This window comes from Trichosurus vulpecula, chromosome 8, assembly GCF_011100635.1.
Source record: "Trichosurus vulpecula isolate mTriVul1 chromosome 8, mTriVul1.pri, whole genome shotgun sequence".
Taxonomy (NCBI): Eukaryota; Metazoa; Chordata; class Mammalia; order Diprotodontia; family Phalangeridae; genus Trichosurus; species Trichosurus vulpecula.
This window is the reverse complement of record NC_050580.1, coordinates 222,794,906-222,809,594: the sequence shown is the minus strand read 5'-3', so window position 1 is coordinate 222,809,594 and position 14,689 is coordinate 222,794,906. Positions and strand designations below refer to the sequence as shown.

Below are 14,689 nucleotides of genomic sequence, written 5' to 3'. Positions count from 1 at the left end.
AAGAAAAAACAGGTAGCTTTGCCACTGGACCTTTCGAAACGGTCTGTATTTCCAATTTAACTTTTGATTTGGTTTAGAATTTCCTTTTGTGTGAGGTAAACAAAATGTGAAGACTTCACAGGGAAGATATGTATAAATATATATCTATATCTATACTAAGAAATGTTTAAAAATCAAGAAATTGGGAAATAGGGAAGTGGAAAAACTCTGAGGCTGTGAGAATCAGCCTCTGGAAAAGTTTACCCTGAAACTTTTTGTTCTTTCTTCTGGTTCTGGTTTAAAGATTTGCTCAGTAAGAACAGGGTCACTGTGACCTGCTTTCCTTTACTGTAAAAGTACTGTAAGAGAACGGAGAAGGTCTCCCCCTCCCCTTATCCTATTCTCCTTCTTTAGATTTATAGATGTCACCTTAGTTGTAATCACTAACTAAGGGAATGGGAATTGGAGTTTCTGTGCCTCAATTTCCTGGTGCTTTGTCTAGCTTTCCTGTTCAGATTGTAAGCCCACCTCCCAGCCAATGATGAGAAGGGTCAGAAGTGGGCAGGAATTCTCTTGTGTTAGGTATAATTCTTGGTGCTTTGCCTCTTGTAAAGCGCAACTCTTGCTAGATCTGTTCTGGCAGAGGACGCCCTATTCTTGAGAATTGAATAAAATTTATTTCTGTTCCCACCCTGAAATGGCTCCTTATAAATTTAGTTGGTGAGGGTCTTTCATCCCACACACTTTGATAACACAAAAATTTTCCCTTTAAGGCCAGTAAGGAAAGGCAATTTAAAAAATTATATAAATATTCCAGTTACAGGAAAGAAGCCATCTGTAAAGCCATTTATCTTTTTCTGAAAATGGTCACCAAAAGGACAAGAGATAAAAGTTTTTGTCTTTTTTCAACTGAATGTGTTGATACTTTATCACATTTATATTAAACATAACAGAGGCCATAATAAAATACAAGATAAAAAAATTAAACTAAAAAAAGAAAGAAAGAAAGCCTAGGTGGAATAACTGTCATAATAAGCTTTAAAGTCTCTCTTTCTACTTTGAAACTCAAATTTTGAATTACACTTAAACAAGAAATTAAGGTGGGGGTGATTTTTTTCTTAGTATCCCAGCTGCAACCTCTCCCTCTTTCCTTAGCCAAGTAACAACAACAATAAACAACATTTATATAGCCCTTTGAGGTTTTTAAAATGCTTTATATGAATGATTTGATTCTTATTACAACCTGTGAAGTCGGTGCTACTGTATCCATTTTTATAGATGAGCAGAGAGAAGCTCAGAGAGATTGGAAACTTGCCCGGGGCCACATAGCTAGTTAAGTATCAGAGGCAGTATTTGAACATCTCAATTCTGTCAAACATTTTATCCATTGTGCCATTTAGCTACATTAAGTATTTTTAAGTACTTAAGTACTTTTCCCCTAGTACTACAAAGTGCTATAAATCTTGAGTAGGTTCACATGCACTTAAATAAGAGGTTGAAGGAGGGCCAAATAAGCAACCAATCATTCCAGTGAAAGTTTGGTATCTTTTCTCTGCTGTTCTATTGTAAAATCTTTAATTATGCCCAACTGCTTTTTAGTAACTTTACCTCATTTGTTCAATTCTTCTTGCATTCAATATTCTTTTTTTAAAATTTTTTTGAAAATTTATTTATTTTTAGTTTTCAGCATTCACCTCCATAAGATTTTGAGTTTTAAATTTTCTCTATATCCCTACCCTCCCCCCACCCAAGAGGACCTGCAATCTGATATAGGCTCTACATATGCATTCATATTAAACATATTTTCACATTAGTCATATTGTAAAGAGAAAAAAAGAGAGAGAGCGCAAATAGTATGCTTTGATCTGCATTCAGACTCCATAGTTCTTTTTCTGGATGTGAAGAATATTTTCTGTCTTGAGTCTTCTGGAGTTGCCTTAGATCCTTGCATTGCTAAGAAGAGCTAAGTCATCACACAATGTTGCTGTTACTGTGTACAATGTTGTCCTACTTCTGCTCACTTCACTAAGCATCAATTCATTTAAGTCTTTCCTGGTTTTTCTGAAGTCTGCCTGCTCATCCTTGCTTATGGAACAATAGTATTCCATTATCAATATTCTTCTTTAACTGTCTTATCACTTCCCTTGCTAAGTGAAGCCTACTTTTTAATCTCCTTTTGAACACCCAGTTGACCTAATATGGACCTTTAAAGTTTCCTAACATCAAAGATAAAAATGAACCCTTTGAAATATATCCTAATAGATGAATGTGATTGAAAAAGTCAATAATAACAGGATCATTTAACATTCAAACCACTAATATTTGTGTTTTTTAGAAGAACACACAGGGAATTATGAAATTCCTGTCATCAAATACCTTCATCCCACTATGCTACAAACACTATGCTGTACCAATGAGCCCTTCAGAAAACTCAGTCTTCTTTCCTTTTGAAGACAGAAAGCCTACAAATCAACCTCCAGCGAGGGCCATAATTCCCTCCAAAAACAAAGGAAAGCTTAAAGGACTATTTAAATAAAGAGCAATAAAAGTGTGTGCAATAACATTTTACTTAGAATTACAATGATACACAACAGCCATAAATCTGCAAAGCTGGAGGCAAAACATACAAGACAACACTCAGACTGAGGCAGAATTTTACAGAGCCATAAAATTAGGCCTACAGAATTTAGTTTAAATTGACACCAGTAGATTTCAGAAGGGAAACAAAAAAACAGCAAAAATACTGAGACTTAGTAAATTATCATATTGTACAGAAACAGGGGTGGCTTTGTGATCTGTCACTAATTAGAAAATACAGATGCAAGATATTTGCCAGTACTGTTCATTAGCATTACTTTCTATTTCTTAAACAACAATGTTGTAGCCTTTAAAGAAAGGTATTTCCGGGTAGACTTAACGTGGGAAATGAAAGAAAGTATTCTGTTTCCAGAGGATTAAAACTCCTCCCAGTTTTGTAGGGGTAATAATGGAAGTGATAACAGGACGTAAGTCAGAGGCGACTGTATCTAGTCAGAGCTGTGACCCAGTAGAACCAGGCTTCTGATCAAGTAAAAGTTTAGAAGCTTGTATGCATGCCCCTAAGGAGGGGGACATGATGTGGATAGTTCAGGAGGTCGCATCTAGCCAATGGAGAGCAAGGAGGGAAATTCAAATTGGGAACGGAATAAAAAACGCTGCATTTGTCTGAGCAAGTGTATTTTCCAGGAGGTACCCATTCACTAGGAATGTAGAATAACTGGCTAAAATAAATGTAATGAGATCTTTCCTGGCTTCACAACGAGTATTGTTACTTTGTTTAGAGTGAGCACGTTTCTCACATTAATTTTTCTCTTGTGATGTCACGATAAAATGAAATGACAAGAACAAACCAAATGGAGAAATATGGAATTGGGAAACACGTCGTCCCTAAAGTACCTTAGCATGATCTAGAAAAATTTCATGCTTGGGGTAGTTAAGTTGGAATATTCCTCCTTCCTACCACTGAGTTGACCTAAATATAAAACAAATGATTCTTTCTTACACAGGATTCAATTTCCTGATTTATATAATCCAGTCGCTAAATAAACATTTATTAAGCACCTACTATGTGCCAGGAACTACGCTAAGATCTGGGGATACAAAAAGAGACAAAATATAAGTCCCTTGCCCTCAAGGAGTTCGCAATCCAATGGGAGAGAAAACAAGCATGTGTGTGTGTGTGTGTATACACACACACACACATACACACACACATATACAAACAATACACTTTAAAAACTATGATAAATGAGAAAATTACTTTAACAAAAGGAAGTCACTATCCTTAAAAAACAAAAACAAACCAAAATAAAAAGCTGCAGGATTTTTATGTCCAAACAAGCTACATTAGTTCTATGTTTAATAATAATAATTCACATTCACCTAGTATTTTAAAATTTGTAGATTTGTACCTCCCAAACACTGCAAGGATTTACATGGATTTACACGTATACACAAAAAAGAGCTTTGATGACACAAAAGGAAAGCCAGGGAAGGATTCATTGCTTGTACTTTTCCCTACCTACAGAGTTTCTGATATAACCTTAAGATTTCTGGAAGTTTCAAGATAATATAAATGGCAGGACATGATGGTTGTTGAAAGGAGCAACAAAGAATAAATCAGGCACCTGTTATGTGCCAGGCACTGTGCTAAGCACTGGAAAAAAAAAGGCAGAAGAGTCCATGTGCCCAAGGAGCTCACAATTTAATGGGATAAAAAACAAGTAGACAAATATATGCAAAGCAAGCTATTTCTAAGGTAAATAGGAAGAGAAAGTACTAGAATTAAGAGGGATTGGAAAGACTTCCAAAAGAAGGTGGTAAAATGAAGCCAGGGAGGTCAACAGGCAGAATGAAGGAAGGAGATTGTTTCAGGCAGGGAGGACTATCAGAGAAGACACCTATAGCCAAGAGAAGGAGTGTCTTCTTGTGGAACTTGTTGGGGGGGTGGGGGAGGGGCGGAGAAGAGAAATGTAAGGTATAAGAACACTAGAAATTTCAGATGGGGCTAGGTTATAAAGGGCTTTGAATGCCAAACAATGTATTTTGGTACAATGACAATGTATTTGCTTCTGGAGGTGATAATGATGAGGTCTGGGGTTGAGGGGTGCTAGAGACCCCAAAATACAGACATGCCGGGTCCTGCCGAAAGAAGCCCAAGCCTCCTCGGCTAAGGGAAAAGACAAAGTTTATTAAGGGTTTGCCATAATGGGTTGCTTTAAGAAATCCCTCCTTTTGTGATGCCCCTTTTCACAAACTGGCCAGATTGAAACTCAGCTGAGCTAGATTGAATCTGAGCACCTTCATGGAGACAGGATGAGACTTATATACACAAAGATTGTAGGAGGGATCTAGGATGGTCCTGGGATGATGGGAGGAGAGGTTTAGAGAGGGTCTTGAGGTGGAGTCTAAGGAGGAGTTTGGTGGGACTGGGATGAGGTCAAACTCCAGGAACCAAGAGAATGGGATTAAGGGTGGTAAGTAGCTGAAGGCTACCAGGAGACAACAAGACAATGTAGTGGTAGGCTAGTTTAAGGGTAACAGATTTGGGCATAGACACTTTGACAAGATCAAGGGTGGAAACTAGCCAGACAATGGAGGGGCTAAGCTAGATTAAGGGTAACAGATTTGGGCAGACACTTTGACAAGATTGAGGGTGAAAACTAGCCAGATCAAGTGAGAAGATTCAAGGAGAGTTCAAGGGGGTTCCCAGAGACTGTACTCCAGGTTCAAGGGGGTTCCCAGAGACTGCACCCTCATCAATAGGAAGTCACGCTTTTTTACTGAGAAGGGAGGTGCTTTAGGAAAATCACTGAATGGAAGATGGATTGGAGTGGGAAGACAGTGGAGGCAGCCAGGCCCACTACCAGCCAAGCATAAGGTGATGTGGGCTTGCACTAATGGTGGCAGTGATAGGCCTAAGCCAAGACCTTTGACCCTTACCCCAAAAAGAATGTGGGTCCCATTTCTCTATTGGCCCAGGAAAACTCCACCTAGAACTCTCCAGGAATTTACCCACTTGATCTGGTGTTTGCCTGAGGCTATAATCCTCTCAACTGGCCTTTCATTATTACTATACCCAATTCTCCCTCACCTTAAACCTAGCCCAGCCCAGCCCTTCATTGTCTGTTACCTACTTCCTCACCCTTGATCCTATCTAAACCCCATTCTGTTTGTCCAGGCATTAGCCATACAGTCATCCCACCCAATTGGCCACCCCCATCAAGATCCTCCCTAGGCCCTTCCTCCAGTCACCCCTGACTACTTGGCCACTCCTAGATCCCTCCCAGTCTTTCTATATATAAGATCTATCTTGTTTCCATGAAAAGTGCTCAGATTCAATCTAGCCTGCTTGTTAATACAACTGTCACCAATGCTAGGCTTGGGTCGAATTCATTTGGGCAAAACTTGCATGTCACTATTTCAGGGTCCTGGCACCCCTGAACTTCAACAGCAGTATCTGAGGATAGAAGAGTGTATATTCAAGTGATGTTGCTTAGGTATAACTGGCACACTTGGGCAACTGTTTGGATATTTGGGGGAGGAGGAAGTTGGGAGGAGTAGATAGTGAGAAGTCTATGACTCCTACGTTGTGAGCCTGAGAAATTGAGAGGATGATGTTACTCTATAAAGTAATAGGGAAGAGGGGCATAGGGGAAGGAGAGATTAATTCAGTTTGAGACATGTTGAGTTTAAGATGTCTACTGCTCCCTTTGGTTCAGGCACTATATAGGAAGGCACTCCACCTATCTCTTTTTTTTTTGTTTTGTTTGTTTTTTTTTGGAGGGGGGGAAGGCAGGGTAATTGGAGTTAAGTGACTTGCCCAAGGTCACACAGCTAGTAAGTGTGTCAAGTGTCTGAGGACGGATTTGAACTGAGGTCCTCCTGACTCCAGGGCTGGTGCTCTACTCACTGCGCCACCTAGCTGCCCCACTCTACCTATCTCTAACCATCCTGAACCCTCCTTTGATGTTAGTTTGTACTTCATTGGGATGAAGTAAAAGAAAGTCACTCAGTAAACCAGATAGAAGTTGGAGCTGGAAACCCACTGTGGGAAGGAGTAAAGTACCTCCTCTTGGGCACATTAAGAAAGATGGAAAGAATAGGTATGTGGCCCAAGTCAGTCAGACTAATGAAAAAGAACACTTATGAATTAGAAGGGGCAGTGTGTTTGAATGGAAAATAGAGCTGGATACTGAGTCAGAAGATCTGGGTTTGAATTCCAGCATGCCATTACTATCTAGGTAAACTTAGTCAAGTCCTTTAACCAAAGACTCAGTTTCCTCAACAGTAATATAAAGGGGTTGGACTGAATTACTTCTCTGGTTGCTTCCTAGAAATCTATTTTCATGAAAAATAGCCACTAGACCTACAGCGTGGAAGGTCTAAACCTAAAAAAGCACTTTCCTAAAACAGAGGAAAAGAACATCTAAACAGGAAGCTCCTAACTCCTCCAGAAGGCAGTAAAAAAGCCTGAGGTGCAGTGGCAGACGTGCTTCAGGGATTAATAGCTGAGAAGGGGACTTCAAGGGGACTTCAACAGCTAGGAGGCAGAGATGGCTTTGATTGATAGTGGCAGAAGCAAAGTGTCTCCTGATGACAGCTAAGGAGGAAAAGGGCTGGGGTATCAAGGCTAGGAAGCCCTCTCTCCAGTTCCCCTAAAGTCACAGTTTAAGAGGCTAGGAGCTCCCCAATAAGTTGTCCCAGCAGGCACCTAAATGAACTTCCTGCCATTGTTTTCAGAGCATGAAGAACATTTATACCCTTTTCCCCATTGATAGGGGGACTGTAAGGGTAACTACATTCCCCAGTTTTTAAGACATTAAGAAAAACTGTGTTTCATAGATTTATCTGTGAGTTGTACCGCGTTAGTAAACCACAGTTGGTATTTCTGGTGGCCTGGTGTGTAAAGGTTGACTCTGCACTGAATGGAAGCTGAATCCAACCCCTTCCAAGTTGAAACTGTGCATTGTGTGGGGACCACAGAAGCAAAGGATTAACCTCAACACTGTGTGGGGACCAGTTACATTTCTACTGGGGGCTAATTCAAATGGGGGGAGAGGGAGGAGGCCATAAATGAGGATGGTGTTGCTAAGTACTAACTGAGAGCCCTACCCGCAAGTCCTCAGTACAGGCAAATCCTTTACATTTCTGACCCAGAGGATATCACTGGATCAAGTTCAAGCTGTGTGTAACAAAGGCTGCAGAATTCTTTTTTCAAGCTCTAGGCTGCAATTTCACAAGAAGTTTTTATTTTTTTTCCAATTCAAATTCTATTAACAACACAGGTAAAATGAGCAAGTGTAAACTAGAGTCTAAATGTCAAAATATATTTTGTTACAAGGATTACAGATCTATTCTGATAAACAGTACATCTGGATGCTATGTATGGTTACCCAATTACTACAGAACAGAGCTCAGCTCTATGGCAGAACTTCACCCTCATCAAGGGCTGTTAGTGTAGTTTAGGGCAATAATGAAGGGATGCTGCACCATGCCCTGGACTGTGGGACAGCTGTGAAATGCAGGTACCGTAAACAGGAAATCCCTGAGCAATGGTTAATAAATGTACCACAATCAAAAAAGAAAATAAGTAAGATTATCATTCCCAAAGTGAAAGGCGGATGGACTGAAGAGGATACAAACTACTGCTGGGCAGGAAGACACCTACGGAGACACACAGTATCGACTGATTCCAGCAGCCAGTGACCTGGTAACAGTGTAAGAAACAAGCGCCTTACCAAGAACTCCACAATGGCCATTAGTGAATTCAGGAAAGACTTTTATTTAACATGAACTGGTGACCCAATGCAAAAATATAATCTTTTCCTTTTCCTGTCCCCAACGCAAAACCCTACCCTGGTTCCCCACTGGTTGGGTACTGCAGGGTTTATGGCCAATCTGAAACACCTAACTGCCCCACCCCCAACGTGAGTCTCTGCCTGTTTACATTTCCCATTTCTCACATTTCAGTGCCCCCTCATCTTTATTTTCTTTATACTTTACTTAGTAAAAGTATAACAAGCCCTAAATACTTTTTAGAAGAACTCAGCTTGTCTGTATCACTCAGATTTATGATCTCCATATGTGTTTAACCATAGCATGAGAAAGGAATTTTCTCAATTGATAAGGGCATTGACAAAGTGTCAATTGAAAATACAACCCAGGAGATCTGTGTTTCCTTTACCATTAACATAACCTAACATAGGTAAAAAAAAGTCCCATCATTCAAGATAGTATCTTGGGTTAATGGACCACATCTTTAATGGAGCTTCACCTGGCCTTGTAGTTGTTGACACAGGAAGAGACATTCTCTGAGTTTACTCAGAGACCAAAGAAAGGAATATTTGCTCTATATGCAGAAGCAACATTCCCAACTACATTTTCTACATCCAGTTTATTTCTTGCACTAGTCATAAGTAAGCAATAAGTGAGAGACTTTCTGACACATAAGTCTCCTTAGGTTTAGCAAATCATATATCACATGATTTCTGTGGAAACGAAAGTTTAATCATTTCTTACAGCAGCAATGGACAAGAAATAGTCTTAGCCAACCAGTTATTTGATGTTAGGGGCACGGAGGCAGCACAGCAGATAGAGCACAGAACTGAAGTCAAGAAGACCTGTGTTCAAATCTAACCTCCAACACTTAGTAGCTGTGTGATCCTGGGCCAAGTCATTTAACCCTGTCTGCCTTGATTCCTCATCTGTACAATGATCCAGAAAAGGAAACAGCAAGCCATTCCATTACCTTTGCCAAGAAAACCCCAAATGGGGTCCCAAAGAGGCGGACACAACAGAACAACAACAACAACAACATGACTTAAAGTTGCAATCAGCTGAGACTTGAGGATATTTTCAATGCATTTAAGGCAATAACGGACTGATCTGCATAGGGCAGTAGTTCTGCAAAAACTACTCCAGTTTATATAGTACCAGGATTAGGAGATACTGCTTCTAACACTCTTCAAGATACAGCTAGGACATGCCACTGAGGTATGGCAGAACTGGTAGAGGACTAAGGCAGAGAAATACAGGAGATGAACTTTAACTGCCTAGAACTGAGAGAGTTATGTAGGGAAACAGAAAAAGCGGTCAAAAGGTAGGCATCTTCCCAGGACAAGAGGAAGACTCAACCAATTACATGAGATATTACTAAGGAAGCTCTGGCCAAGTCTTCTTAAAGGCATACCAGCATGCAAAAACACCCCTTCCAAATAAGTAGAGGCGACTGAAGTCCAAGGTTAAAGCAGCCAATTTGAGAAACAGCAAGAGCAAAGAAGATCTGAAAGGAGTTTTCTTTTGTTACAACTATAGACAACATGGGCATATATGCTACAAAACCCAGGCCTAATAGGCCAGCTGCAATACCCAGGCCTGCTAAGGCAAAAGCTTAAGTCTGCTAGACTGGCATCAGGAAACCCACTTGGAGGTTGAAGAGAGGGGCTAGCTTAGGCCCAGCAGAAGTAGCAGAATAGGCAGCTCTTCAATGTTTTCAGGGCGTAAGACTGGCTTCCTTCCTCTCTAATAATACCCAAATTCCCAGGTATTTGTTCATGGGCACAGAAGTTGGGGGGTGGGGGTGAGGGGGAATGCTGCCCACTGTTATAAGGGTTTAAGTCATTATGCAATTATTAAGTACCTCCTACATGTCAGGCACAGTGCCAAGTGCTTAAGAAATATTTCATTGTATGGATTTTCTTTTATGTTCTGTCAGTATAATTCAACTAAATGCCTTATAACTTGATTTATGGTGATTTGCTCAGGCTGTGGGTAGAATCTGCACTGGGTGGGAGAAGATATTTCTCTTATCCACAATGGACCACAGAAAGAACTCAATATAAACAGTATACTTATATAAAAATAAAGGACATTTTATTTAATTCATACTTAAACCACACACATATAAAATTAAACTACTTAGAATTTATCACTAGATATTTGTTGATATTTTCTTTATATGTATTCTGACATCTTTTCATGTATTTATTTATTACAAAGTACCTTTCATCGGCAGTGTTTTGCTTTGAAGGAACACTACTAGAATCTCCCTGGTTTTATTATTAGCTGATTAAAATCTCATTCATTATTATTATCTGTCCAAGGCCTGGGATATTTATATGGACCTTCATGATGTTCTTTAGTTAAAATCTTTAGCTTTTATCTTATATCACACAAAGACCATATTAAGTTACATTTGGCTTTCTCAGTGTAACTTGATTTAATCCAATGAATACTTCTTAGGCACCTAAGATTAGTGGACTAGGTACTATTCTCTTCACAAGTGTTTCTTTCAGCAACCCTTAGGACCAACTTTGCTTAGAGCATGCTAAATGTTAAACTACCCAAACCACTTTATATTGTTCTTTTCTTCCTCTATAAATATGCATATCATTCTGGGGCAAGGGCCATGATAACTTTTTCTATACTGTTCCAATTTTAGTATACATATCACAAATCACATTGTTTTTGCTTGTTAAAGATGAGTTATTGTGTCTTCTTTCACATTCTTTCAATAAAAGTGGTATGGCTACACTCTAAATACGATTTATAGGTGAATACACCTAAAACTTTACATCCAAGTGGCTGCTCTTCCTTTCTTCTAGCTTAGGAGGCTATATTGTAACAGTGGTACCACTGCCCAAAGCACTTTTGGATCTTCATGAAAAGATAGACAATGTTCATCCTTTAAAAAATGGATTTCTCCCAGTAGTCAAAAGATATAAACAGGTAGTTTTCAGAAGAAAAATTACAAGAGATCAAAAACGAAATTGGAAAGGGGAGGGAGGAAGGGAGGAAGGAAGGAAGGAAGGAAAGGGAGGGAAGAAGGGTGGGAGGGAGGGAGGGAGGAAGGAAGGAAGGACCAATGAAACTGTTTTCAAAAATACACAGAACTGAGCAAATAGAAATTTAGAAGGAGAAAGAAACAAGTAGGCCAGGTTTGCTAATACTTTGTGAAATTTAATATAGGCTTTAAAAGAACAATGTAACAGAAGTTCTTTGTTTCACATATAATCTTTTTTTTATGTTATTTTTTGTATATAGAAATGATCCTACTTCTTGGTATTTATTGAGTTCATAATAAAGGCAATTTAAATAAAATGGATTGATTTATTGGGAAGCAACCATGTTAAAAATGCATCAATACAATTTTTAAAAAATATATACTTCATGATTTTGAAATACATGTCTTCTCTTCACAATTAAAGCCACATCATGATGAGCGAGTAAAACCAAGGTTCTAAGGGTTATTGCAGATGAGTTCAAGCTGTAAGCCATTTCTACCACACTGAAAGGGCTGTGACTACAGGTCCAGCAGCTCACAAAAACCACCTACTGGAGCTTGGTGTCGCTGTGACCTGCCACACTGCTTTGAGCCCAAGTTACAGGGAAGCTTGAGTCACATGAGCCTGTGGTGAGAGGAGCTTGCTGAACAGGTGGAGGAGGAAGGGTTAGAACACAGGAACTGAGCGGGTGAGACAAAGCGGTGAGAGGAGAGAGGAGAAAGGGAGAGACAGAGAGAGAGAGATTCTGCTTAAGGGAGCTTGTTTGTGGGGAGGCCTGACGGAGGGCAGGCTTGGGGATGGCGGTGTCCCCTGCATTGGTAATGTGTATAGACATCTTTATTATTATGATGGATTTGGCTTCCTGGTGTTTGAATAAATGTCTTGGTTTCGTCTTCAATGAAGACAGTCTGTTATATCTTGTGATTCAAACCTGTAAAAATGTCGGCATATTCATAGCAGCTGCTGTGGGTATCACATTGGCGATATACACACCAGTTATACTAAGCTTTGACACACACCTATACTAATGACTCCCCTAGGACAACACTACCTGGCTTGCAGATTCATGAACAAAACACCCTCTGGAACAATTTCTACTTATCCTAACCCAGACCTACCTGAAAGTAAACAAAACCATTCCCAGGGGCATGAAGTCTTAAAATATTTGATTCTATTCCTAATCTCTTTAGCCTACCTCCTTTTTTCTTTTATGAAACATACTCCTATCTAATTCAATCATCCAACATTATTCTCTCTTCACTCTTCCCCATAATCAAAATAAAGAAAAAAATAATCATCAATCATTTCTCCTTATTAACTGATTTACTGATTCCACTTTCATAGAATCATTAGGATATGGACATAGAAGCAAACAACGTCAAGACTTTCTAGGCTAAACAATATGGCACAATGCATAGAGTGCTGGATTTAAGAGTTAAGAAGACCAGAGTTCAAATCCAGCCTTAGACACTCACTAGCTATGTGACCCTGGGTAAGTCGCTAAAGGTTTTTAAATCTTAGCTTCCTCATCTGCGAACCAAGGCCAATAAGATGGACAATACCTTTCTCACAGGATTATTGTAAAGCTTGAGCTATATAAATTTCAGTTATTATTCAACTCAACAAACATTTATTAAATATATACTACAACTGAGTATATAGGCAGCTATGTGGCACAACAGATAGAGCACCGTGAGTTGGAATCCAGCCACTGACACTTCCTAGACATGTGATCCTGAGCAAGTCACTTAAGCCTGTTTGCCTCAGTTTCTTCATCTGTAAATGAGCTGGAGAAGGAAATGGCAAAGCACTCCAGTATATTTGCCAAGAAAATCCCAAATTGGGTCACAAAGAATTGGAAATGACTGAACAACAACCAAAAAATGTGCTAGGCACTATGCTAAGAACAAAGATGAAAAGGCAAAAATGAAACTGTCCCTGCCCTCAAAGAGCTTACATTCTATGGGAGGTACATATAAAGGGAAGGAGAAGGGAAGCACTTACTATGTGCCGGGCATTGTGCTGAGGGCCTCATCTGATCCTCACAATGACCCTGTAATAGAGGTTACTATTCTCATTTTACAGAGGAGGAAACTGAGGCACATAGATTAAGTGAATTGCTGAGGATCACACAGCTAGCAAATGTCTGAGCTCAAATTTGAACTCAGGACTTCCTGTCTCCAGGCTTAGCACTCTTAGCACTCATGGAGTCAGGTAAATATAAAGTTTACATGTAGTAATACAAAGTAATTTCAAGATGTAAATATGAGAACCCCTGATCAGCTGTACCCTTCACTAGGAGACTGTCCCACCCCCCAGAATATTATGTCACCCCGAGTAAGCTGGAAGGCCCCAAGATAAGCAATCACACCCCAGCTTAACTCACCGGAGTCATTAGTGATTTCCTCTAAAGAAACTCCAAGTTCTGCTTAACCTAGGGTAAAAAAAAAAGAGGCAGGGACCCAGCAGGGAAAAGATAAAAAGAGAAATTCCATTTAAAATAACTGCAAACAATATAAAGTACTTGGGAGTCTACCAGGCAAGACGAACCCAGGGATTATATGAACACAATTATAAGACACTTTTCACACAAATAAAGACAGATCTAAACAAACGGAGAACTATTCATTGTTCATGGGTAGGCTAAGCCAAAATAATGAAGACAACAACTCATTTTACTTTTTTTTTTAATTATTTTTTTTGGCAGGGGGAAGGCAGGGCAATTGGGGTTAAGTGACTTGCCCAACGTCACACAGCTAGTAAGTGTGTCAAGTGTCTGAGGTCACATTTGAACTCAGGTCCTCCTGACTCCAGGGCTGGTATGCTATTCACTGCACCACCTAGCTGCCCCCAAAATAATTCAGCCAAGGTTAATTTACTCATTCAGTGTCATACCAATCAAACTACCAAAGAATTACTTTATAGAGAGAGAAAAAATAGTAACACTACTCCTCTGGAAGAATAAAAGATCAAGAATATCAAGGGAATCAATGAAAGAGCATTTCTTAAGTGCCTACTGTGTGCCAGATTCTGCACAAAGGGCTTCACAAAAATTTTTTCATATTATCCTCACAATACCCTGGGAGTTAACTAGGTACAATTATGATCCCCATTTTACAGTAGAGGAAATTAAGGCAAGCAAAGGTTAAAGTGACTTTCCCAGGGTCACATAACTTATAATAAGGGGATGGGGGGTGAGGGAGGGAGTATTAGAAAATTTGTTTGCTGCCCTAAAATGTGCCTGGAAAAGCAAGTAAAAACATCTGAATAAAATGAGGCTGCTCTGTTTATACCGCAATAAAACTCTAATTAACTTTTAGCAAATATTTAAAAGTGTTAGTGCAGTTGAAACCACACATGGCTCTGTAAATTTAATATAAGATGTC

The 14,689-nt window shown here is 39.5% G+C and overlaps 1 protein-coding gene and 1 non-coding gene across 2 annotated transcripts in view; both read right to left on the bottom strand.

Moving 5' to 3' along the window:
- The window catches only part of FUT8 (fucosyltransferase 8), a 277,270-nt gene that overhangs the window by 250,119 nt on the left and 12,462 nt on the right, over positions 1-14,689 (bottom strand). The window lies entirely within an intron of this gene.
- On the bottom strand, positions 10,877-10,981 carry LOC118830374. The gene has a single exon (XR_005009021.1). It is a non-coding gene; the product is annotated as a U6 spliceosomal RNA (small nuclear RNA).